General features: G+C 48.2%; 1 protein-coding gene across 1 annotated transcript in view; it reads left to right on the forward strand.

The window, feature by feature from the left end:
• The first annotated feature begins 17,337 nt into the window (after nucleotides 1-17,337).
• The window catches only part of LOC144094903 (uncharacterized), a 29,689-nt gene continuing 20,134 nt past the window's right edge, over nucleotides 17,338-26,892 (forward strand). Inside the window, exon 1 of the mRNA XM_077628771.1 lies at nucleotides 17,338-17,481. The gene's annotated coding sequence lies outside the window, so the exon portion shown is untranslated. The remainder of the gene's footprint in view (nucleotides 17,482-26,892) is intronic.

Here is a 26,892-nt window from a genome sequence, read left to right on the forward strand (position 1 = left end):
CGTGCCACTTTATGCCCCCAACTACCCAACAGCAGGAATCGTATTACACTCAGCCCCTGATGCTGCTAGCTTCGAAGCGCACAGACAACAGGCTTACGATGTCCTTCCAAGGCCGTGCCATATTAGCTGACCCGGGATGTTCAACAGCCCACCTCCTCTTTGCCCAAAGAGCAACCTTTACGAGACATTATCGTCAGCGTCATGGTTAAACCTACATGGTGAATCCAGAAAGACGTCGGAGAAGCGTGCCCCATATCTTCCCTCGCCAACACATGAAATCTCCTGTAGGGTTGCCGCGTTCACTGAAAACTAACCTACTTTAATGGCAAGACCGAATGAAGAAAGCCCATCACCACACACTCTACCGACCTACAGCCGCAGACGCTCACAGCATCGCTGGATCCATCCTCTAGCAACAGCAGTCCACCGACTCTATTGACACTCGCACAAATAGTCAAAGCGCACTGCGATATTTCGGCAGCAGCATATATTACTGCCACATACCAAGCATAATTAAATTGGCTTACATGGCATCCCAGCTCAGTCTTCACGTATTTCCCGAATAAGTCCCCGCTCACGATAGCGCCGCAGGAAACGAAAGGGTCGATCGCGAAAATTAAGTCTCCGAGCTACCCTGAATCAGGACTGCAACCCTCAAAGTACAACACCGCAAGTAGCGACTCAGAGACCACCGCCTAATCTGCCGCTTCCTCCCGGCTTCCCCCTCTGACGCCACACGACGAGACGGGACATATATTCACCACAAACACATCACTTTTTAACCGACCTAGAATTTCCCATTGTCAAGTCTTTGGTTATCATGACATAAAACACAAGGACTTGCCCTCGCGTCCAGCAGTCACACCACTACCTCCTTCCGTACACTCTTCATTCCCGGCCATGCTTCTTTTGAATGCAAGAGCTGGGCCGCTCCAGGCCACTCTGCCAACGGACCTTGGCCGAGTTCGGCGCCCTTACAGTTGCAACTGTGCCCACCCTAACTTCTGTGTAACGCACCAGGACGTTTATTCTTGACAACACCGACAATGGTTGTCGTTGATAAAAATGACAGTCGATTTGCGTATTTCAGCCAAATGCGAATTAGGTGCGCCAGCATTTCGGTTTCACTTCGGTTCCGGTGTTCGGATTCATTGTTCACGGATGGAATTTGTCGGATAGCTATAATTAGTTAATGCATATATATGCGGACTTGGTCATTCTATACTTTATATTCACAGATCCCCGGGAGTCGTCATACCACTCCTGGCGCAGTGGTACAGCGGTTAAGTGGTACGCGCGTCGCCGCGGTAGCTGAGTGGTTACGGCGCTCGGCTGCCGGCCCGAAAGACGCGGGTTCGATCCCGGCCGCGACAGTCGAATTTCTATGGAGGCGAAATTCTAGAGGCCCGTGTACTGTGCGGTGCCAGTGCACGTTAAAGAACCCCAAGTGGTCGAAATTTCCGGAGCCGTTCACTACGGCGTCTCTCATAGCCTGAGTCGCTTTGGGACGTTAAACCCTCATAAAAACCAAACCTAAGCGGTATGCCACTGCCCTGCAATGGCAGGGGCTGGCATCGATGGGGCGATCGTGAGGCCCGTGTTGCACTTTCCAAGCAACCTCTCGCGACCAATAATTCATTGAACTGCCACCTGCCGCGGTGGGCAGTTTGCCCACACCCCGGTGGGCAGTGGCAAGTGGGCAACTTGCCAGGTGTGTATATTTATACACACGCACACCTGGGCAACAAGCCGTTTTCCTGTCACAAAACAGGCTTAATTGAGACTGCAGGTGCAGTGGCTAAGTGCAGGAAATGGCCACTATAAGTGCTAGCGCTCTAAAATGACCGGCGATACCCTGGCAAGTCAACCAGCACTTGTTCAGCAAGTTTGCCGGGCGGCCAGACCAGTGGAGTACTGGAAGGAGGAATCCACCTGCCAAGCTCAAGAGAAATTTCCTCTTATGGTTTTGTCGGTGCTAAGGCGAGGAAGAACTAGCTCCGACAGCCTGGGGTTTACATGAGTCCAACAAAAGTCGGGTCGAGTAGGCTGTCGGGCTCGTCGAGCCGAGTTGGGTGGCTGGACCAGCTCGACTGCAGGGTGTGGGTTGACTCGATCCGACCCGTTCAGAAGGGGCTTCCTCTCCTGCCTCCTTTCTGGTCTGAAGGCGCTGCGCAAGCATGGTCGTTAGAGTCGGTGAGTACAGGCGGTGAGTACTTGCATTGCAGATTGCATGCGGCAAGCATAGGATGACCTAAAAAATTGAATAATAATTAATAATTGGTTTTGGGGGAGAGGAAATGGCGCAGTATCTGTCTAATATATCGTTGGACACCTGAACCGCGCCGTAAGGGAAGGGATAAAGGAGGGAGTGAAAGAAGAAAGGAAGAAAGAGGTGTCGTAGTGGAGGGCTCCGGAATAATTTCGACCACCTGGGTATCCTTATCGTGCACTGACATCGCACAGCACACGGGCGTTTTGCCTCTATAAAAACGCAGCCGCCGCGGTCGGGTTCGAACCCGGGAACTCCGGATCAGTAGCCGAGCGCCCTAACCACTGAGCCACCGCGGCAACTCATTTTCCGTGACAGAGATGGTTACATGTGGTTAGCGGGTCTAACAAGCTTAAATTTATGTAAGGGAGTGAGTACAAGAAAAAAAGGAGGGAAAATGTAAGAATTCCAATGAGGAATTACCCAAATACGAAAACTTATGATGCTAAGGGCAGCACGAAAGCATATGATGGTAGGCGTGTTCTTTCTAAAAGAAAATTTTGAACGGCGGAGCAAACATTCCTATTGGCATGGACAAGCATAGAAGCGCCAACAGATAGAACAACCGCAGACGACAGACGCAAACTGAGATTCTGTAATGGAACTTCTAATAGTCGTCTCCTGAGCGATGAGTAGCGACGACAATAGAGAAGAAAGTGCTCTATTGTTTCTGGCTCAGCACAATACGGACGCAATGGGGAGACCAGGCTTGTAGAGGTAAAAATTTAGTTGCGGCACCCGACAACGTAGTCGCGTAAAGGAAACCTCAAGCTTGCGAAATCGCCAAGCTTTACTCCTCGAAGGGAACAGGAGGTGCTGAAAATCGTCCAATGAAGTAAGCGCTGATGCGACAAAATGCTTTCATAAAAGTGTAGGTGCGAAATTGTGCCGCCGTAATGTAAGCGCAGGTTGGAAGGGGGTCAACAATCGGACCACTCGGGACCGCCTTCGCGAAACCATTAGCTGATTCATTTAAAAGAAGACACGTGTGCCCAGGAACCCAAACAAATCGAATTGATTGGACATCTAGAGTGATCAGAAATTTCAGTATTCGAAAGGGCTTGATTCAGTTAACGCTGACAGGGAAGTGCATAAGGATAATGAGTCGTAATTATTATTACCGTGAATAAAGAGTTGGGTATATTGCACAGAACAAGAACCACTGCCAGAAACTCGGCCAGATAGATAGGTGTAAAATCTTGAAAACTGAGAGAAAAAGACCAGTCAAGGGACTGGGAGTAAATGCCTACACCTGCCTTTTCTTCCCACACCGAGGCATCAGTCGCAATTGCAACATATGAGCAAAGGTCATCAGGTAGTCTTGCAACATGTTGTTCAACCATGAGAAAGGCTGTAATTTGACATTACGTGGAAAAATATAATCGAAGATGGTGTCCACAAATGAGGGGATGGACCGCACCCGAACAATTTCAGGTATTCGCACATTTAGTGGGCCAAGCAAGGATTCAACCAAACAGATTTGGGGAGTTTGAAGCAGATCGAGACCATCCGACACCCAAGAACTCCGCTCGCTGTCCTAGGAAGATCAAATGGGATGCATGCTGCTCCGAATCGCGAAATTTTAAAAACGTTTGTACTGTCAGCAGGCGAAACGCTGCAGCAAGAGGCCGCACCCGCACTTCAAGATAAAAAACATTGTTGGCCACGTATTTAGGAAAACCCAAAAAAAGGCGCAGTGCTTCACGCTCTAAGAGCAGAAGTGGGCGCAGTTATGCAGCCGCTCCAGAAACAGAACGCAGTCAAATTCTGAGGTAGGCCAGATATAGATTTTGTAACTCATCAGAAGAGCGTGTCTCGAATTCTGCAGCGTGGGCTAGCTACTCGGCCTGCGCAGTAGACCGACCACCCGAATCCTTTTCGCAGCAACCTGATCAATATGTGTCCGCCAAGAGCGAGAGAGATGTCATATGTTACTCCGAGATACTTTCGAGAACATACCTGTGGAATCAGGTGATGCCGATAAGCCAGTAAAATGTTTACCTGATGAAAATTCGGAAAAGCTAACAACGCACATTTAGTTGCAATAAGACTTAAGTGGATTTCAGATAACCATCGGACAGGTGTATTTAAATACGACTGTAACAACTCGTAAACGAAATGTAAGTTACTAGAAGCAGTAAAGAAAGCTACATTGTCTGCATACACGCATTTAATCATGCCGTGAGTGCTCGGAACCGAACTGAGTAAGATTATGATTATAATGATGTATTTTTATGGCACAAAGGCATCTGTGGCCGAAGAGCGCCATGACACAAGGTATTTCCCTTCTATACTTAAGGTAAGGTCGAGGACCCATTTCCCAAGCGTTTCACCCTAAATAAGCCAAAGACCAGACCAGGGGAAAGCTTGTACCCATTGTATCACCGGTGGGTACCCGGCGGCACAGGGGAAGAACTGAGTTAGAGGTTGAAAAGTACAGGGGACAGAACTGCTCCTTGAGGCACACCTCTAGATTGACGAAATTTTTTTGTAGAAACCACGCGTTGACAGCAATAACATTCCCTGTCGGCCGGAAAGCTGCCACCCATGCCACAAAGCAACTTGGCAAGCCCAGGGCCTGCAGCCTGTACATTAGAGGTCCGTGTTCGACACTGTCATCAGCTTTCGAGATGTCAAGAGTTACAAGCGCAGCGTACTGATGACACCGGCGAGCTAATCGGACACGGCTTTCGAAGTCAGTATAGTGATTACCCATTCTTAGTGGACGGGAAGGAACAGTTGATAAACGGTGTTCCAGGCCTCTGCCAATTTTCTCTAATGACTTTGCAAGCTCTGCAGTGGTCAACACATTAGAGAGAATGTTGTGAGCCGGTAGCAGCCTGTTCCTAGACCTCAGGAAGCGAAACAAGGCTTGCATGTTATTCGATTTAGATAGATAATCATAATTCTGTTCATCATGTTCTTCTTTTGCCCGAGCGACTGTGCGCTTAAAGGTAGCTGAGAGGAATTTATAATTGATCCAACTCCGGGGGCGTTGATTATGCGTAAGCTTCTTCCAGGCTGCCTTGCGCCGCCTGTAATCTTTTGAACATTCTGCATTCCACCAAGGGCTCGGAGAAGTGCCTTTACTATCCTTCACTAAAAATTCTTATTGCTTCCGCACCTGATCTATAGTACCCTGCTCTCACGAGACACATTCGGCTAGGTTTTTAGTTCTGACCTTAGTGAACTTTTGAACTTGTCATAATCGACTAGGGTGCAGCTGAATCCGCTGATAGAAGTCATCGGACACATAATTTCAAAAGTGATTGGAAAATGATCACTGTTTGTTGCACAGTCAACGGGAGTCCAGGAGGAAACTGCTACCCGTGGGTTTGAAAACACTAAATCTAATGCTGATCGCGATTGACCACGGAGAAAGGTCGGAAAACCCGAGCTCATACAGTTTAGGTTATTCACGCAGGCCCAATACCATCAACGCGAACCGCACTGGTCTGTTCTAAATCCCCAAGTCAAGTGGTGTAAATTGGTGTCCCCGACCAACAACACATGCGAACCTGCTGACAGAAAGTAAGGAATCTAGCGGACACGTGTCATGAATTCCAGGTGAAAAATGTACATTCGCGACTGTAATGGGATGAAATCCAGGAATGAAAAGATCAACTGCCTGAATTTCGCAATTCCACACGCTGAAACACCAAGCTTGCCCTGTGACAAAACCTGGATGAGATCAACAAAAGTACCCCCCCCCCCCCCCCTTGATGGGCGATCAGTCATAAAAATTTCGTAATTTTCCATAAGAGATGTAAACTTTTTAGATAACCAGATTTCTTTAAGAGCGATTACGTGTGTGGGAAAAACCGATTTGAAAGACTTACTAAATCAGTGTAAGCTGACTGAATGGAACGGCAGTTCCACTGCAGTACTCTCAGACCCTATTCTGCCGAGAGACCTGCAGCAGCAACTGCCTTTTCCAAAATGCTTGTTTTAGATTGAGGGGGCTAGACGGTCCAGCAACGGCCAAAGGAGACCGGCTACGTTTGTGAGCTCGAGCATCGAGCTCCACCGTATCAACACACTCAACAATTGCTCCGGTCGAGACTTCAGGGGCACGGGTTGGAGACATGTGCTCTTTTTGCGACTTCACTGAAACAATAGAAGGCTTCTACGCACTCTGTGCAGGAGCTGCAGGAGGACCACCGATGACATCATCGCATCATTCGAGTTTGGCATTAAAGAGGACATTTGCGACATCATGGCTTGCGATCGAGATGCACTCTGTAACAGTCTCCACCAAACGATCCTTGACCTTTGCCATAGCCTTTTCTACCGCTGCAGCGATAGCATCCGATAGACTGGAATCCACCACATCAGTCTGCCGTCCTGACACACCTGAGTAGCCGTGAGTACTCTCCTCAACAATAGCCATGGCCTCGCACCTAGAGCACCGGCGCTTTTCTAGCACCTCCAACAACGTTACCTCCTCAGCCCTCGCAGGACAGTTGGAATATGTTGCAGAGTGGCTGCCGTTGCAAAAGTAGCCCGTATCATTCTTTGAACAACTTCCTTCGCGGTCATGGCTTTCACTATACACGCACAGCACCTTGAGCTGGATTTACAGGCGTTTGCACTGTGGCCAAATCTCCAGCAGTTGCGGCATTGAAGTTGCCTTGAGGTATACTGGTCAACCCTGAAAACCAGGGGCCACACCTTCAGATTGGGTGGACATGAGGTGCCGGCAAAAGTGTCATTTACCGTTTTCGTCGGAACCTTAGCTCCTTCAACTACCCGGGTGCAACGATGTACGGAAATCACTCCTGCAGGGGAGAGTTTCTTCAGCGTCTCCGTAGGACTGAGCCGCCAGTCAACACCTCGCACTAGCCCTTTATAGCACGCCAAGTGCGGGGGGATAAACGCGCTCGCCGATTGGCTTCCAAAGGAGGTGCACTTCAATAAATCCATGATGCAGGCCTGGTCTGCACAAAACGCCTCCTCTGTTGAACTGCCGGACGTCGCTGATCTTTAAAAAGACAGGCGAAATCGCCTGCAACGCAGTCTGGACCGCATCCGGGTTATTCAACTTAATGACGCTTCCATCCAAAGGAACCAGATCAACGGGAATGCGGCCGACGCCACCCGAAAGAAGGCGTCCAGGGGGAGTTGGTCTGAGGGGAGGCTGGCTGACCAAGGGTAGTTCCCCTGGCCAGGAGAGGACGTCGACACCTGTCCTAACCACCTGCAAGCACCCTGCAATGGTGAAAAACAATCAAACAATCACAAGCATGGTAAGACGAACAGTCACCGCTCAGTCACAGCCGCACAGAGCTGGCTGTGATTCGCACATGGTTTTAGGCGCGTGCGGAGCTCGACACCTTACACAGAAGAAAGCCATATTAGAACAAGAAGCACAATTCCAGTTTTTTCTCAAATTTCTCAGCTGAATTGTTCCTCCTCTTCTAGCGTCCGCACGTGGTTTGCTTGGCCGACGCTAGGGGTAGCGGCTATCTGCCCGACAGAAAACGGGTTCATATAAACACGGTCCGGTCGGACTTAGAGAGGTCGGGCTGGCTCAGCCCGACATCTGGCGCGCCCCGACTCGACCCGCAACGTCGGACTCATGTAAACAAGGCTATAGAGCGTTGGGCTTCGAAGTGAGCTTTCATTGCGCGGCGGGGCCTAGTGATAACTTCTTCCCTGATGCGCCGCACAAGGCGCGAGTTCTGGCCTGCGACCAGAGTGTGACGCAAGGGGCGCTACAGGGATCCCCCACTTAGAGCAGAAACCACAGGAGCCGCCCAGTGGACGTATTCTGGTGAGGCCCCACAGAAGGGTGGCAGGGTCTAAGCGAGAATGAGAGGAGGTACCACGGGCGGAGGAGCGGCAGCGTAGGCGGGTTTGAGTCTGTCAGCACACATGACGTCTTCACGACCGTTGATGTCGAGCGTGAAGTCTTCGTCGTACGATGGAGCTCCCGGAAATTGTTTTCCTCCTCCTCGTCACTCACTCGCAAACTCACTCATTCACTCGCCATGCCCCACAATTAACTGTAATCGTTTTTAAACTGTATGTTGTTTATTCTGATCGAATATATGCTCAGAATAGCTAAACTCTAAGTATATATAGCTTGAAAGTGCTTGTGGCCTGATCAGAGAAAATTTATATTTACAATACTCTAAGCCCTTTGCGGGCTGTTGCAGTGTGGGGAAAAGTACAGAAGGCACTATATACAGAAGAAAGGCAGATTAGAAAAAGTAGCGGAATTCCAGCTTTTTCTCAAAATTCTCAGCTGAATTGATGTCACGGAAAATGTGCGAATCCAGCTTATTACAGTCAAGAATGGTTTTAGGAAGAAACGAGTACTTCAAGAAGTCAACTCTAGATGTATGCGGCATAATGGCGAATTGTTGGTTAGTACGGGAAGATAATCTGCCTGGTGGCCGGATATGCATAGTAGAGTCTAAATTAAACTTATTTTCACTGATAATATAAAGGAACTTGAGACAGGCTATTTTTCCACGCGTGGCTAGTTCGAGAATTTGAGTTTGGATGCGTATACATGTACAGATCTGGCAATGACTGTGTTTTGCGGAAAGCGGAGAATATAAATATTAAAGCTAACCTTTGCACGTTCTCGACTTTATTGACCTGGCATTTGCAATGTGGGTCTCATTTTATGCCTGTGTACTTTAACTTTGGTCTCACTGCACTATATGCTTGAAGCTTAACGTCTGGTGTTGCATGTTTCAGTTTACGTTTCAGGAAGCCCAGTTTTCGTTCAGCTAAACCGCTTATATGATCAATGTATTCGCCCCAATGTAAAGTTTCAGTAATTGCAACATCTAAATATTCTTGTTTACTACATTTGTGGATCGGTATGCTGGTAGTACTACTATAAGAGAAAACTAGCGGGAATTTTGTATTAGTTACACTCATGATGACAAATTTACTTGAATTAATTTGCTTGTCTTATTTCATACATCAGTTACAGACGTTTTACAAACACTGATTAAGCAACAATTCATCGTCAACATTCCTTGCATGGCAGAACAAGAGAAAATAGTCTGAAAATATTTTCATTTCCACATGCCTGTCTACTTCTACGATATCACTGATGTATAGTAAAAATAATACAGGACCGAGAACAGAACCATGGGGAACTCTTGACGATACATGCGATGGGGATGAGTGTTCACAGGATGTGCGATCAAATTGTTTCGTGTAAGAAAGAAAAGCGCGAACCCAGTCAACACCTGCAAATCCGTACAATATGTACACATTTTTTTTTTTTCAGAAGTTTATCATGACACATTTTGTCGAATGCTTTTAACAAATTAAAAGCAATTACATCAATTTGTTTTCTTGAGTTAACGCATGCTGCGGCAAAGGTATGAACAGTTTCAACGAATCAAGTGATTGTCGACGAGCGACGTCGGAAACTAGGTTGTTTGTGATAAAAACAGCCGCTGTTTTCGAAATGTCGCGCTAAATACTTAGCTGTTACATGTTCGAGTAAATTTTTCAGAACTGCAGGTTTTCAGGATCGTTCAGGCGGTATCCTGATCGGCGTTGTGTAAACTTCGCTCAACTTTTGCCCAGGGTGGACGCCAGGTCATAAGAATCGGCTACAAGTATTTGTGAAACGCCGCTTGTTTCGATTATCGGTACGAGAGACAAGGAGACCGAGACGAGCTCTCGAACCAAGCACACCGAATGGACCTAATGGAATAGCGGATTTCGAACAAACGCGCTCTTCTCCGAAATAATTGGCTCATATTCCTCAAAATTCATTCATAACTAAATAAATAAGTTTCTAAGCATTAAATGCTTTTAGCTCCCGTTTTCAGCACGTCGCGGGTGACCATGGAACCTAAACGAAAGGAGAACACGAGGCCGAACCTAAACTAACTTTGGCTAAACTATCGGTCTGCCCCTTGGTGCCTACGTGTTGAGCTGCCACCTCAGCAGCGCGTGCGTCAACAACAGCGTCTTTCTAGCTCCGTTCTTCGGATTAACGGACAACTCTACAAGTCGCCGGGCCCCATCTGCCTACAAATTCGCACGTTCCACCGAGGAGCGCCCGCTGTGCGCGGCCTTAGTCTCTGCATCCAGCACGAGCGCAAACCCACCCACATCATCATCACTCTTTGCACATTCATCCTTAAAGGGATTCTGAAACGATTTCGATGGGCATATTCTAGTGCGACAGAGCTGTAGATGTGGTCTTTTCGGGTATTCAAGTAAAATTTGAAAGCTCTGCATGAGACCTGTAGTTTAGAATGACTTTAAAAATCGCTGCTCTCAGTAGCTCGCAACCGATTAGGGCGACACACCTCACCGCGCGTCCCCTACCCCGATGACGTCAGTGGGCAGACGGGGCGAGCTTGAAGGCTGGCTCTTCTGCCCACTGACGTCATCGGGGTAGGGGACGCCGTAGCGCATTTGGCAGGTACTCTCAGATCATGAATGGCAGCTTACCAATACCCCTCAAGAGAAAATTATATAACAGCTGTATTGAATACTGGTACTCATTTATGGAGCACCTATAGTGTAGACGAATACCGGCTTACCGAACACCGGCTGAGCACGCTCAGTGGCCTCATTTGGCCCCGCCCCTGCTACTGCTCGTGAGTAGGAGGCACCCGGTTAGCCGGTATACGCCTACGCTATGCCAAATCTCTGTATTAGATACAGCTAGCGTAGCGGAGACGCCGTGGCCCCGCACCTGGCGTCCGATCAGCCGGTATATACGTCTCCCCTGTGCAGAAAGTCACTGTTAAAGAGATTCAGTGTAACTGAGACGCACTAGCGTAGGCGTCTACCGAATTACCGTACGCCGGCTGAGATGCGCAGTGGCGCCACCTAGCCCCGCCCCTGCCACCGAGCGTGCTGCAGGGAGCGTGGGTAATTCCGGTATACGTTTTCTCTAGTGCCTCTCCACTAAGCTGAAAGCCTCTTATAGAGACTTTTAGCGCAGCTGTGACCTATTAGCGTAGATGTATCCTGGTAAACCGGTCGCCGGCAGCGCTACGTAAATGTTTCTCCACTCGAGGCTTTTAGCATAACAGAGATGTACCAGGAGAGGTTTAACCGGATGCTGGCTGCACACGCGCGGTAGAATACAACGAGAAAGGTAGGCTTCTTGAAGCACAAAGTATGTTTACCAATATTACTCTAAAAATCTGGACAATCGCAATTTTCAATAGTAAATTGTTCATGAATGCGATTTTTATACATATCGTTAAATTCCACTATAACACTCAATATCCACAGATGGCCCATAGTCAGGCTTCAATTTTAACGCAATAGCGTTAAAGGCCCTGTTACCTAGAAAATCCAGTGTCGGCATTTTGAGCTAAAAGTAGGATGACATAAGGTGACCCAGGTGGCCATCCGCCGGAGAAGCAAGTCACCAAGGTGACTTGACCTTGTTGCGTCATCGCAACCTGCCCATCGGATTGTTAGCAAACTGACCATCGTAGGAGGTGGCTGTTAATGATTGATCGCGAGAGGTTAGGTTGCTCGGGAACAGCAACCTGGATCGCCACCTACCCAAGCAGCCCAAGACCTCCCGATGGCAGCACCTGCCAATAGAAGGGCAGTGGCGCATCGCTTGACCGCTGCACCAATGCGCCAGGAGTGGTAGGAGGACTCCCAAGGATCTACGATGTAGAGATGAGAATGACCAATTCCGCATATAAGGGCATTAACTCATTAACGCTATCGCGTCATACTCTTAAGGCGGAGCTTAAGTGCCCCTTCCAATTTTCTTTTCGGCTAATATTGTTCTTGCTGTCGTCAAAAGCATTGCCCATTTGTTTTCCTTCGGCAGTCTTCACTATTCGGTGCGAGCGATGAATTAACTTTAAAAGGAAGACTCTGCTACATATGAGAAGAGTGGACCATTGCCTTCAATATTTCCATAACAGTACCTTTAATTATTCCAAAGTTGCTTCACAATCAAAATTGGTGTCCAAGCATCCTGGACTTGTAAAGGCATGTGAGAAGGAAAGGGTAACGGATGATTTCAAAGGGTGAAGAGTGTGTGTGTGTGTGGGGGGGGGGGGTCCCTATAGGGTTGTGAACACTTCATTCAAAACGTCTTTCCCATGTAATAGGCTGTCCGTCAGACAGTGTTTACTTCGGGATCCCCTCCTGTGATACCGTTATTTGTGTATTTGTATGTACATATATCGTACGGTAGAAATAAAATATGATGATGATGACTGTGAAATGTTGGTGGTCAATTTTGTCAGCGAACTGAGTGTTTCCTTAATAATAATAATAATTGGTTTTGGGGGGAAAGGAAATGGTGCAGTATCTCTCTCATATATCGTTGGACACCTGAACCGCGCCGTAAGGGAAGGGTAAAGGAGGGAGTGAAAGAAGAAAGGAAGAGAGAGGTGCCGTAATAATAATAATAATAATAATAATTGGTTTTTTGGGGAAAGGAAATGGCGCAGTATCTGTCTCATATATCTTTGGACACCTGAACCGCGCCGTAAGGGAAGGGATAAAGGAGGGAGTGAAAGAAGAAAGGAAGAATAGGTGCCGTAGTGAAGGGCTCCGGGATAATTTCGACCACCTGGGGATCTTTAACGTGCACTGACATCGCACAGCACACGGGCGCCTTAGCGTTTTTCCTCCATAAAAACGCAGCCGCCGTAGTGGAGGGCTCCGGAATAATTTCGACCACCTGGGGATCTTTAACGTGCACTGACATCGCACAGCACACGGGCGCCTTAGCGTTTTTCCTCCATAAAAACGCAGCCGCCGCGGTCGGGTTCGAACCCGGGAACTCCGGACCAGTAGTCGAGCGCCCTAACCACTAAGCCACCGCGGCGGGGCGAGTGTTTCCTTTCCCGTACCCAAGTTCTCGCTTCTTCCTCGTGCAGAAGTTGTCATGACATTCTCCGACAAATTACGCGTCCGTTAGGTTTCTGGACTTGTAACAGCTCACACTATGTGCCGAGAGAAACGCGGCTATCCTCTAGCGGAATACAATCCGCTAATTTTGATTGGCCAGGGTGAATGTGGCGCAAATGCCCAGAATCACGAATTTGCGACACATCGGCACTGAACAGAATATATTCGCCAAAATAAGCATTTTAAGTGTCTGGTTTCGACGCAGGCGATATTAAAGAGCTCAGGGATAGTGTACAAATTTTTGTTTTTTATTATAGCCACAGCCGTTCTTACAAAATGAAAGACTAGGAGAAACGCTGGCTGGCAGTCGCACATATTCGTTCCCGCTTTTCGTTCACACAAGACGTCTCACAGTGGCGTCAAACGTTCGGATCAGAAAATGCTGGCTATATACTGGGGACATGATGACACCAAAATATGCATGCATGCAAGCTGCATGTTGAAATGAGTGCAGAGCGTGTAACTGGTATGCCGCGAATTCGAGACCGTGGGCGCTGACGGGTTGAGGTTATATTGCTTCGTCTAAAGAAACGTCGTGATGGGAGTACCAAACTCCATGACCACCTTCACCGAGATGCAGAACTGTGCAGCAAACGGAGACTGGGAAGGACGGACAATGCACAGCGCTGATTTACCGCTTTCTATTCACGCAGTATATAAAAACGTCTTCTCAGTGTGCACAGAACTACACTGGTGTAGCAGCAGGCACCCCTAGTCCTGTTGTTTCCTGCTACTAGGAAGTGTTTGCCCCTGCTTTGCTTTGGTATAAATCCAAGACACCATTTTTAGGCACACGTGGGCAGACTGGCGATCTCAGAAAAAGCATGTCTCTGCTTAACAAAATATTGGAGGTTCGGTGCAGCTGATGGGTCTACGAAAAATAAAAGCATCGATTAGCTCAGTGAAACGATGCTCATATAGGTGCAGCAGGAGGACTGATGAGGTTCACAGCTGAACCATACAAGAGTAAATTTTAAATATTATAGGCATGCGCACAGTTCGTCACATATATTGTGCCGCACCCTACACTGATGGCTCACCCGGTATAACCGCAGGATTTGGAAGTGCAGAAACGAAGGATGTGTGCCCACTTATGCATGTGTGCCGTTGGATGCTTAGAAATCTCGCAACCAATATTTTCGCGCTGATGACCAACATTTATTATCGAGAAAAGCCCTCGAGCCACCCTCGTGCGACGGAAACGGTCCAGCTTTAACCATTAAGAGGCTTCCCTTCAAAGTAGTAAGACAAATAGTAATGCAGAGTTTATTGACGAAATCGGCATGGTTTGTCACTGCCGCTGTTAAGCAGGAAGGAAATGTGGTGATATTAGACGCGACCGTTGACACGCTGTCTAAAATCGTCAAAGCGTGATAAAGAGAGATAATTTGTGTCTTGAGGTGTTTTTTTTCTGAAATGGTATATAGGTATGATAGAAAGTAGACCACACACACGTACAAAAGTATCAAGCAGCCAAAGGAGAAAAGAACAGCCGCAGTGGTGTTGGCTCAAATCGATGGCGCGCAATACGAGCTAATTCCTTCAGTTCGCGAGTTTCCGAGCTAAAAGACAGATTTCTGCGTCCAACAGAGGGGCAACTAATCGAAACGCGTGCCTAAGTACTTGTCTGCTGTAGGGAAGTGATGTGCTGGAGAGTTGATTTCGTAGTCCTTGTAAGCTCTGCCAGCGGCTCAAACGCAGCAAGAAGAGCTGAGGCTCAATGTGCTGCTTCGAGATATACGGACAGCGATGAGCGATCTCTGCACGAGCGTATGCTTCTGCAAAGGCTATACCGGCGGTGCACGCAATATTCGGCTTGCACAACTGGCGCGCAAGCATAATCTCAGCCCTGCCGGAAAAGAATCGCGTGAATCGTGACGAGCTCATGTCGTGCGGCTTTTCTAATCATGCGTGATAAAAAATAGTTACGCCTTGCTTCGATGGACAGGGAACGCAAGGCGATCTGTATAGGTACGCGAAATGATCAGCGGTTCACAACGGCATGACCTCCTGGTGATCGTAGCTGCCACGAACTCTTTTTAGTACGCGAATATGAGATGCGTTCTAGCGCCCAGAAATTTCAAAATTTCCCGGATAATTATGTGGCCGAACTGAGACCATTATATTTCCAGAATCATCCGCTCGGACGAAACCTGGGTTGTGGATGCGAGGCGGTGTTGTCAAGCTGCTTCGTGCCCCTATAGGTTATCGGCCAACCGGTACATGCATGTTGGGAAAAAGACGCGTTCTTCAGCAAGAACGCAGAGTATCTGCGCATCTTACAGGCAACGCCTTGCAGATGCTGCTCCAGACAAGCCTTAACAGGCGTACGTCCGTCCGTGCACATGCAGCGCTTGGACAGCACGGGCGCACTCATTTCGAGGCTTTACTCGATGTAGTATAGCAAACGACCGTGTAACAGGGTATGAGGTACTCATAGAACAGTGCATGGTAGAGACGCAAGCATTTAAGTCAGTGGCTAAGGCAGAGCAATTGCCGACAAGCCACTGTAAAGCTAATCCCGCCTGCACATTTACGCCACCACCACCATGCATGTGGCGATTAAGTTGTGCACAGACTTGGAGGCAATGTGACCTCTGGCACCGACGGGTGCTAGGGGGTGAATGGCGAGCTAAACTGGCGAGCGTTATCAAAGCGTTGGTTGGACAGAGATGAGCTTGGTTGCTATCCAGGACGCGCTTCGCTCTGTAGCCGCCGTTACCTTGCTTCTTACAGCCCACATTGTCATCCGCACCGACGCCCTTCAAGCAACAGGCCCAATCCGACGCGTCAGTCGCAGCCCAGAAATCTGCCAAAGCATACATCGTCTGGCGGCTCGCATCCCGCGAGCCATTCGAAATATGTGGGTACCACGAGACCTGCTGAGTTCACAAGGCTCTGCAGATTCTGCAACCCGCTTGACGGCCCTACCCTCACCAATGCCTCGGTTCTTCAGCATGGATGATGCTACCCTCCTTCTCACAAGAAAGGAACATCTCTGGCGCCGTGCACGAGCTGTCGTCCCTCCGTGTGCGATAACCCTCCTTCTCGAACAGAGGAGATTGTGCTTCGGTGGATCCGGGTCGGGGTTGCCCTCACTCCTGCCGCCAATTGGACGTGGCTTCACTTTCACCATTTATATCCCCGCCCATGGTGTCCTGTCTACAACTCGCAAAAAGTTGAGGCTGGCGTTCACAACTTGTGGGTTTGGCCGACGCTGAAGCCAACGAGAATTCGGCACTTGGCAGTAGCGGATCTTTCACCGAACATCCCGCTTTCATATATTGCTGGACGAAGGGACCACATCACCGCTCCCTCCTCGCATTCATTAGATCGGCCCACCTTCTCTACTTCACTTAACACCCCTCTTTTTTTTTCTTTCTACCTTCCCAACTACCCTTATGCCCTGACGCAATAATTAACATTACACAAAATAAAAATTACAAACACGGATCTCGACCTCATCAGTGATATTCCGGAAGGTTTTCTCAATCAAGTACACCGGAACGTATATGCGTGCTTCAAGAAGAAACTTTCGAACGGGGGTAATAGAAAAACGTTTTGAGATTCGACGAGTCCGATACATAGTTTTTCCTTGTTTTATTTCTGTACTCTTCTTTAGCATTTGAACTTGCGAACTATCGGGCCATGAAGAAAGCAAGTGTTGCGCACTTCCATAGGCACTCCGACCAGACTCGATGGTCTTCATGCGGTGACTTAGGGGTGGGATAAGTCGCGTGAGTTCAAGATTAATTTATTTTGGGTGGATGTAAGCGTTAAGAACTGTTGCGGCCAGACCATTTCTAACAACGTTTTTTTTATGGTGTACAGTGAGAATAAATAATAGTGTACGCAATGGCTCACAAAAGTGCTGCTACGTAAAGTAATATTCGAGTTGTTTAACTGCTCGGGATCGTATACTTAGTCGATGAGTCAGAAACCACTGAACCGTGATATGCGAGGCGTTGCCAACGAATTGCAATACGAGAGCCAGTACTAATTAGTGAGAACAATGAAAGAACTTGCGACAGACACAGAAAGAGACTTCAAGGATATATGCCATGAACTCTGAATGAAAGAAGAAAAGAGAAGAAATAGAAACAGCGCGGACTTATACTTGTGCATGGGCGGCCTTGAAGAGAAAGGCGCATCCGCCTCACGGGCAACGATTTCAGGCTCAGCGAAGCATGCCGCATGCTGTTGTTGCACGCAAAGTGCTCTGGGGGCAGCACGTATAGAAGACAGCCCGTGTCACACTCGTCCCGATCACATCCCGTGAGACACGCCTCAACCCCCGACCTGACTGAAGCAGCCTCAACTACTTAAAGGTAAGTAGAGTTCCATGAAACTGATTCTCTCTCTATTTCGGTGAGGGAAACGCGGAATGGGCAAACTTTGACCTCTGGAGTCGTCCCGAAGCATTGAAGCTGTTTGTGTAGATTGCACTCCTCTGAAACTATTCGTGTTTCGGCGCGCGTTGATGTCGATGAGCATCTTAACGTCGCAGCATTTTTGTAATGAGGACAAGGAGCATTCCATACCAATCCGTGTCCCTGCAACTTTGCTTAAGATGTAGGAGCAGCCAGAACAATATCTGAGACTACTTTCGTTTTTGTGTTTTATTTTTTTAGAGTTCGGGGGTAAAAAAGAGGCGATAATTTTTTAGCTCAAATTCGGGTACAAATCGGGTTAATCAGCAACAAAAAAAAAACAAGATTCGAAGATTTTCGGCCGATCTTTGCAGTAAAACAGTGGTTACTAAAGTCGAATACGACTAAGACTGCATTGAAGCTCCGTCCACATTCAGGGCTGAAGAATATAATTGCTACATGACAAAAAGTAGTCCAATGTTAAAGCTTTGCTTGTTTATCTGGACAAAAACCTTATCAGGAGAAGTTATAAGCGCAATAATTTTGACGTTTCTAGCTTTTCTGATACTGTCAAACATTACAGAGCTGATTTTGTTCATTGTTGCGATTAGTCAGCGGAGTAATACAGTACGCCATGGACCATGGCTCATTATTACCAACTCATCATCACCACCACCATTATCATCATCATCATCATCATCGTCAGCCTGACTACGCTCAATGCAAGGCAAAGGCCTCTCCCACGTCTCTCCAATTAACCCTGCAGTCCTTTGCCAGCTGCGGCCACCGTATCCCCGCATACTTCTTAATCTCATTCGCCCACCTAACGTTCTGTCGCGCCCTGTTATGCTTCCCTTCCCTTGGAATCCACTCCGTTACCCTTAAGGGCCATCGATTATATTGCCTCCGCATTGCGTGCCCTGCCCAATCCCATTGCTTCCTGTTGATTTCGGCTAAGATATCATTAACTTCTATCATTAACTGCTGTTTTTTAAACTTGTGTCCTACTATTAAAGTGCTTGTTTTTGTGCGAGCATCAGATGCCCTTTGTTTTGCTCATTATTTCGAAAAGAAACACGGAAATGGCAGGTAGCGTTGGAAAACTCGGTCAATTAAGATTTTTTTCCCTCACATATTACAACTATTTTGTCATGTACTATTCGGCCATAATACTACGGTTCTCATTGACCTTATTTGCTCGATGGCGCAGGAATATTTTTCCCCCGGAAAACCACATCCCGTGAACTTTTTTTTTTCATGACTGTCGGTTACCAGTCTCCTGTGTAGCACTTCCACGTCCTTGAAAGACCTGCCTGCCTGTGTACATTGCGAAAACATTCATTCAACTTCCCAGCGGCCATTTTAAACTCGAAGGAACCTTGAAGAAGGACGTTGTCACTATGAATGTGCTTGATACGATGATGTCAATAGGACGTTTTTACTGTACCCATGTTTTGGCTTCTCGCGTGTAAAATGTACTTTTACGACTTAGCCACATATTAGGCCCATCAATAAGAGGCGTTAAAAGAGGTTTAAGATCACCAGTCAACCAAAAACACACCTATAGAATAAACACTAAGTTTACTGTGGTGTGATCAACTTTGCGCACTGAAAAAGATACGTTCTCTAGAATACACAGCTCATGGTATAAATTGAGTTTAAGGCGCTGTTCAAGAAATCTGTTCTGGGTGCAAGAATCGTGCAAGAGGACCCCTCTTGTAATTATGTCCAAAGGGGAAAAAAGAAACGAACAAAAAAATTGCAGGGCGCTTAAGCTTCGCCTTTAAGAGTGGAACGCGACAGCGTGGTTGCAGCGCTGCCAGGGAGTCCACGGAACGCCATCGCCCGTTCGGGGCGACGCCTTGCCCGTTAGTCAAATCGCTCTGCTACGTACGGTGAAACGGACGCGCGGAGTGGATAGAAGCGCTGCCAGGGGCCTTGCCGAAACGTGCGGGACTCAAGTTGCAGTCGTAGTTCGTCGGCACATCGTTCTCGATAAACCCGATGTCACGAATGCCAGCATAGCTTCCGCGCCGAACGAACGGGCAGCAAGCCGCAAGCTTCGTGGTGAACGTGCTTTGGATGGGCGCTGCGTTGTTCTCCGCTCACCGCGTGATACCTGCGTGCCCGCACGGCCCCACTGCACCCGAACGAGAGATATGTCAGACGCGTCACTTCCTTTCCTTAAAATCAATTTTAATTTCATTTTCCTTTCCTTACGGCGGTTCGGGCGTCCACAGGGATATGTGAGACGCCTCACTTCCTTTCCTTAAAACCAATTTTCATTTCATTTTTCTTCCCTTGCGGCGTGATCCGGGTTGTCCACCGAAATATGTGACAGGCGTCCCTTCCTTTCCTTGCTCTGCCGTCGCGCGCTATCCGTTGGTGGTGGTGGTGGTGGTGGTGGTGGTGAAAACATTTATTACGGATGAATAGGAGGTATGTTTGGATCAGCCCGTAAGGACCGATCCGTACAAGCACTAGGTGGAGGTCCCTAGTATGGGACCCCAGTGGCGGTTGCCGCCGCCCGGGCGCGCCCGACTAAGGCTTGTTGGGCCTGTAAGTCGTGGCAGCCGAGCAGGGTTGCCTCCCAGTCCTCCCGGGTTGGGTTGGGGATGGGGGGAATAGCGGGGTTGGAGGGGCAGGCCCAAACCATGTGATAGGTGTCAGAGGACACTGCACTACAGTGTGGGCAGCTGCCACTAAAGGAGGGGTCAAAATGTTTTAGCGCTGCCGGGCACAGCAATGTATTGGTGAGAAGGCGGAGAAGGAGCCGCTCATCCGCCTTCTTCAGGCCTTTACATGGACTAGGGTAAAGGCGATGACAATTTTGATAATATGTTGTAATATCTTTGAATGTATAGACCGGATTAGAATCGGGTTCCTGATCGGATGGGGAGGAGAAAACAGCCCGGTGAGAGAGCGCGCGGGCAGCTGCGTCTGCTGCCTCGTTTCCTGCCAACCCCTGATGAGCAGGGGCCCATATGAGGTAACGGTTTGCGGGGTCCGTATCCCGTATGCAATTTTGGTATATTCGATAGGCTAGGAAGGGAGTGCAGCCTTGTTCGACGTTCCGACAGGCCCCTCGCGAGTCGGTGATTATGTATTTTGAATTGGAATGTGAGGCCGCGAGAGCAATCGCGACCTCTTCTGCTTGTGTTACACTGCGGGCTCTGAAAGTTAGGCCGTTAACTGTGTTGCTGTTGTGAACTACCGCGGCCGTGTACCATCCCCCGTGGTGAGGGCCGGAGGCGTCCACGTAGTAGACACCTGTTTTGTTGCCATAATATCGGGCTAGCGCTTCCGCTCGTGCCAGGCGCCGACCATTATGGTCTTCGTGTGACATGTTTGCTGGAAGAGGCCGCACGTGGAGGGCACGTCTCCACAGTTCCGGTATGCGAAACCTGTCTTCCATTGGAGGGGTGTGTTGGATATGGAGTCGAGCAAGAAGGCGGCGACCCGACTCCGTTAGCGACAGGCGCGTGTACTGGTTTGTAAGGTGCGCCTCCCGGAGCTCCCGGAAAGTGTTCACCACCCCAAGATCCATAAGCCGGCTGTTTGAAGTAGTGATGGGGAGGTCAAGGACACGTTTAACAATTTTGCGAAGGATGACCTCAAGGGCGTCCTCCTCTTGTTTCCGTAGGTGGAGATAAGGAGTCGAATAGAGAATTCGACTAGTTACGAAGGCGTTTGCCAGCCGCAAGGCATCCTTACTTCGTAACCCTCCGCGTTTGTTGGAAACCCGGCGGACCATGCGGCCCACCTGGTCCCCCACCTTACGGAGTTTGGCCAATGTAGTGTCTGGCCGCCCGTGTTTGTGGATGTAGAGTCCGAGTACCCGTATCTCATCACTTTCGCGTATGGGACCGCTCTCAAGAGAGAGAGATATTTTAGTTGTGCACTTCTGTGAGGGGCGGAGGTGCACAAATTTCGATTTTTGAGGGGAACATTGAAGACCGCAGCGGCGGGCGTAGCGGTCTACTATCGTCGCCGCTGTTTGCAGGCTGGTTTCAATGTCTCCTGTGCTGCCCTGTGTGGCCCACAGAGTGATGTCATCGGCGTACAGGGCGTGCTGCACGCCGGCGACACCACTCAGCTGGGCCGGCAGGTGCATCATGGCCAGATTAAAGAGCAGCGGGGAAAGTACCGCGCCTTGAGGGGTTCCCCGCGGGCCGAGTAGGTAAGGACCATGGTCTCTATCTTGAATTCGAATGTAGGATTGACGATCCATTAAAAATTGGCTTATGTATTGGAATGTGTTGAGGCCACAGTCGGTGTGACTTAGGTTAGTGAGTATGATCTCATGTGTTACATTGTCAAATGCCCCTTTAAGATCCAGGGCGAGTACTACCCGGTCATTATGGGGGCATTCGAGGGGGTCAAGGACTTCCCGATTGAGTTGCAGGAGGACATCCTGTGCGGATCTGTGTGGGCGGAATCCGAACATGGTGCTCGCAAAGACTTGTTTGTGTTCAAGATATGTAGATAACCGATCCCGCACCATCGTCTCCATTAGTTTGCCCACACATGAGGTGAGAGAGATGGGGCGGAGGTTATCTGTGTCAATTGGTTTGCCAGCTTTAGGAATAAAAGTCACCAAAGCCAGCGGCGTACGTTGCGAGGAGGAGGAGCAGGGAGTTTTCGCTCACTGCCGACGCCGACGACACCGGCTTTTCTGCGACACGAGCTTCTTAACGCTGTGGCGTTAAAACTGGTGTTTAAGGCCGGCGTTAAAAAAAAATGCGCCAGTATAAACAGTGCAACTGCTCCGTTTTCTTGACATGCGTCTAAGAATAACGTTGTATAAGGAGGTATATTTACATTTTGTTCCCACTAAAATCTTGCCACCTCGGGCTGAGCCTTTGATCTGATGTTGAGCGGCAGAGACACCTCAGCCTTCTGGCTGCTGTGTTTTTTTTTTAGCGAATTAGGCTGAATTTGATTTTCTTCCTCGTTTTTTTTTAGTTCTCTAACATCTCCTCTTCCATAGACCGCTCGCTCGGTGGGAGGCGGAGTAAATGTGGGCATGACCTTTCTAACCTGCTGAGAAGGGCGCTGTTCGGTTCGTTGGCAGTGCTTTTTTGTTTTTAACAACGCGGAAACAAACAGCTGCACAAGGTCATATCTTACTCGAGAGATTACCTGCAATCCTTCTTACTAACAGCATCCCCCCAAACACACACACGCACGCGCACACACTATTCGGTCTTTTTTTTTCGCATACGCTTAGCGAGGTATTCGTGACCAGTGGGATCGTGACGGTAAAACAGTGCAACGGCAAACGGACAAAGAAAGGAGCTGTGCCGTTGCGCTGTTTCACTGCCATGTCGGACTAACTTGTTCAGTAGACATGTGAAGGAGCGCCTCCGCATCCTTCTGTCTAAAAAAAATTTCTCCTTTCTCTTCCTGCGAAGGAGACGGCGTGAAACTCAAATTGGGTCTCTAGAACGCCTTCAGTTATTGCGTTTGCCTTTTGTCGACCAAGATATTGAACTGTTCCGGAGCTATAACAACCATGAGCGGTGGGACAAAATTGAACTTCAGGAAGGGAGAGGGCAAAATAACTGTCTCGCTTCGTCGCTCAACTCCTCAACCGCGAATTGAGGGAAGGAAGGTGGCAATGAAAGAAAAATGAGGTGCCACAGTGGAGTGAACCAGAATAATTTCGACCACTGGCAGAGCACAAGGGTGACTTTTCCGTTTCACCTCCATCGAAACGCGGCCGCCGCGGCGGGGATGGTGGTGGAAACTTTATTACACACAGGGGAGTTTAGGACGCGCAGGTCCTTGGGCCCCCGCACGGCCCCACTGCACTCAAACGTTCATGTCCCGGAGGGTCATGACGCTGGCAGCTCGGCCTGTGGCGGTGGCTTGCTTGGCCGAGTCCTCGGAGCGCAGTAGGGTCTCCCGAGCCTCCCAAGTGGTAAGGTGCTCCAGGCCCCGCGGGGGAGGATCCGCCGGGCAGAGGAAAATGATATGATCGAGAGGGGCTTTGGGGTGGTGGCAGAGGGTACAGAAGTGGTTCGTGTGGACTTGGTGATAGCGCGAGCGTATATAACGGGAGGGTAAGGTGCGTGTTTGGAGCCGCCTCCAAAGTGTCTGATGATAATTGTCGAGGGAGGGACGGGGTGGGGAGAGCCGACGCTCGGCTTTGCAGGCCTGCGTCAGTTCACCGAAGGAATGCATGCGCTCCCGTGAGAACCCCAGATCGGATGCCGCCGGTGCCCGGTTGAGAGAACCTCGGGCTAAAGCGTCGGCACCCTCGTTTCCGGGATTTCCGGAGTGGGCAGGCACCCATATGAGCTCCATGTGGCGGTACGGGTGTGCGGTGAGGGAGTTCAGTATGCGAAATGCAGGGACGTGAACTATTCCGCGGGCGAAATTTAGTATGGCAGTTTTAGAGTCCGATAGTATGTACCGGGCCTCCGTGAGCGTGATGGCTAGGGCAATGGTGGCCTCTTCAGCATCCTCCGAAGTGGCAGTGGGGGATATGTGAAGGGTGGCAATCGGTTGTAGGGAGGGGTTCGTGATGGCTACGATCGAACCCGGGATTGAGCACTTGGTAACAAAAGTGAAGGCTCTCGCTTCAGAGGCTGAGAAAGACAACTGGACGGTTGTAAGTTTAAAGGCAAAGATCCTGAAAACCGCTTTCATGCGACGCTCTTCAGGGCATGTGCAACGGAAGAAGAGGAGAACAGAAAGAGAAAAATTTGGGGCGATCAATTGGACTGATGCGGACAAAGTGCGATAGCATTCTTCTTTCACGCGCCTAACCACCCTGCACTAATTCTATTCCAATTATGATTCTATTCCAACTCGGACGAATGAACTGCGCAGAATGTGACACATTGATAGATCGCGGCCAGTCCTTATCCAACTCCCGGTGCAGTGGCTGCAGTGGTTATGCGAAGCGCTACTGCACCGGCAGATGCCTGTTTCAAGCACAATTACCGATGAGGCTTGTGAGACCTAGGTTGCTGTTCCCGAGCAACGTGTGAAAAGATAGCTCCCGCCAGCCTATTTATTTATTTATTTATTTATTTATTTATTTATTTATTTACATATACTGCAGCCCCGATGGGGCTATTGCAGGAGTGGGAGGAAGAGGAGAGAAAAAAAAGGCAGAGAGGGACAACATATTCAGAAGTGAACACCATTAAAATACAGAACAGAAATGCAACAGACTAATCACAGATTTGAAAAAACATTGAAAAATAGGTTTGGTTCCAGGGAGCGTATATCACCGGGTAAAGAATTCCATCGTTCGATAACACGAGGAAAAAAAACTAAATTTGAACACATCAGTGCGCGCGTGAATGGGTGTTACATTCAATGGGTGGTAGCTCCTTGTAGATGAGGATGCTGAAAAATGCAAATACTCAGACAGTGAAGCAAAGCGGGATGAATTAACAATACCATGAAAATATTTTAAACACTCATTGTCGCGGCGGGTACAAAGGAGGGAAAGGCCTATGGCAGGAAGAGTGGATGAAGGTGAAAAATTTCTGTCATACCGTCGGCAAATAATCCGTACTGCTTTCCTTTGGACGGATTCCAGCTTACTGATATCGGACTGTTTATGAGGATTCCAGATTATTGACCCATACTCCAAAAGTGGACGAATTAAAGCTTTGTATGTTACCAGTTACTAAGTGTACGTTTTAGATAACCGAGCCTCCGCATTGCATTATTGGATATTGTGTTAATATGCTTTGACCAGGACAAGTTAGAAGAAAAAAGAAGACCTAAATATTTGTACTCGGACACTAGATTCAGAGAGTTATCTTTGAATGAGTAGGTGTAAGAAGATGGTATTGTGTGATTACAGAATGACATGTATACAGATTTACGAAAGTTTATTTGCATTTGCCATGTTTCACACCATGAGCAGAATGACACGAATGACTGATTTAGTTGCGCGTGATTCTCAGGGGTGTTAATTGAACTGTATATCACACAATCGTCTGCATACAACCGAATTTTAGAAATAATATTTTCTGGCAAATCATTAATGTATAATAAGAACAACAGTGGTCCGAGCACGGATCCTTGTGGTACACCGGATGATACATTAGCAGTTTCAGATGAACAGGAGTTGAAAGAAACATACTGTGTACGATTAGAAAGAAAGCTTGATATCCAGTCTACCAGTAACGGGTTTTTGAGTATTGCATTAAGTTCACAAAGAAGTTTGCTGTGGAGAACGGTGTCGAAAGCTTTAGAAAGGTCGATAAATAAAGCGTCGATTTGTGAGCCCGTGTCGAGGGAACTAGCAATGTCGTGCGTGAATTCTGCAAGTTGTGAAATGGTACTGAGCCCGCGCCGAAACCCATGCTGAAATTTGCACAAGATATTGTTAGCTTCAAGAAATTCTGTAATGTGCTTATGAATGATATGTTCAAGTAATTGGCATGAGTGTGAAGTTAACGAAATGGGGCGATAGTTGGACAAGATTTGGGTGCTGCCAGCTTTAAACAGGGGAATAACTTTTGCAAGCTTCCAGGCTACGGGGACGGTTGCGGTTGATAGCGATTTCTGGAAGATGGTAGTCAAATAGCGGCTGGTCCAAAGAGAGTAACGATGCAGAAATACATTAGGGATATCATCAGGACCACTACTTTTTTTCACATTTATGTTCAGAATGAGGTTCAGAACACCTTCGACGCTTATAGAAATATCATCGACAGAACATTGAGAATTGCTAGGAAAAGTAATCATTTCAAGGTTATCTGTTGTAAATACCGACTGAAAATATGTGTTGAAACTAGTAGCTATAGCTAATGAGTCACAGACCGGCTTATCATCAATAATGAAGGTATTGGGACTAGTGCTCTGTGGCAATATGGGTGCCCAAAATTTGCGGGGATTGTGTTTCATTAATTGCGGCAAGGAATTTCTGTAGTAAAAATCTTTTCCCGAGTGAACTTTGGCACGGAGTTCTTCTTTAGCGTCGCTGAACTGTTGCAAAAGTTCAGGGTTACCATTGCGCTTGGAAACGCGTAGTCTGGCAACACGGCGAGAAAGATGCAGTATGTCTCTTGTTATCCAGGGCATACTGTGGTTTTGCTTTTTAGTTTTTAATGGAACAAAACGCTGAATACAGACCTTCACAATGTTCTCGAAAAATGTTACTAAAGAATTTACGTCACATGATATGCTGAGGTACTGAAACTGTTCAAATGCGTCACTTAATAAATCCAGGATAGGCACGTCGTCTGCTCTGCTGAAATCCGGAAATGTTGAATAAGTTAGTTTTGAGGAAGGAATAGAACATGGGATCGAAACAAGAACAGCGTTATGATCGGATATCCCCTCGACGACTTCGCATGTAAAATTCGTCGCGAAAAGAGAAGAGCTTAAAAACACCAG

This window comes from Amblyomma americanum, chromosome 6 (assembly GCF_052857255.1).
Source record: "Amblyomma americanum isolate KBUSLIRL-KWMA chromosome 6, ASM5285725v1, whole genome shotgun sequence".
NCBI classification, from domain to species: domain Eukaryota; kingdom Metazoa; phylum Arthropoda; class Arachnida; order Ixodida; family Ixodidae; genus Amblyomma; species Amblyomma americanum.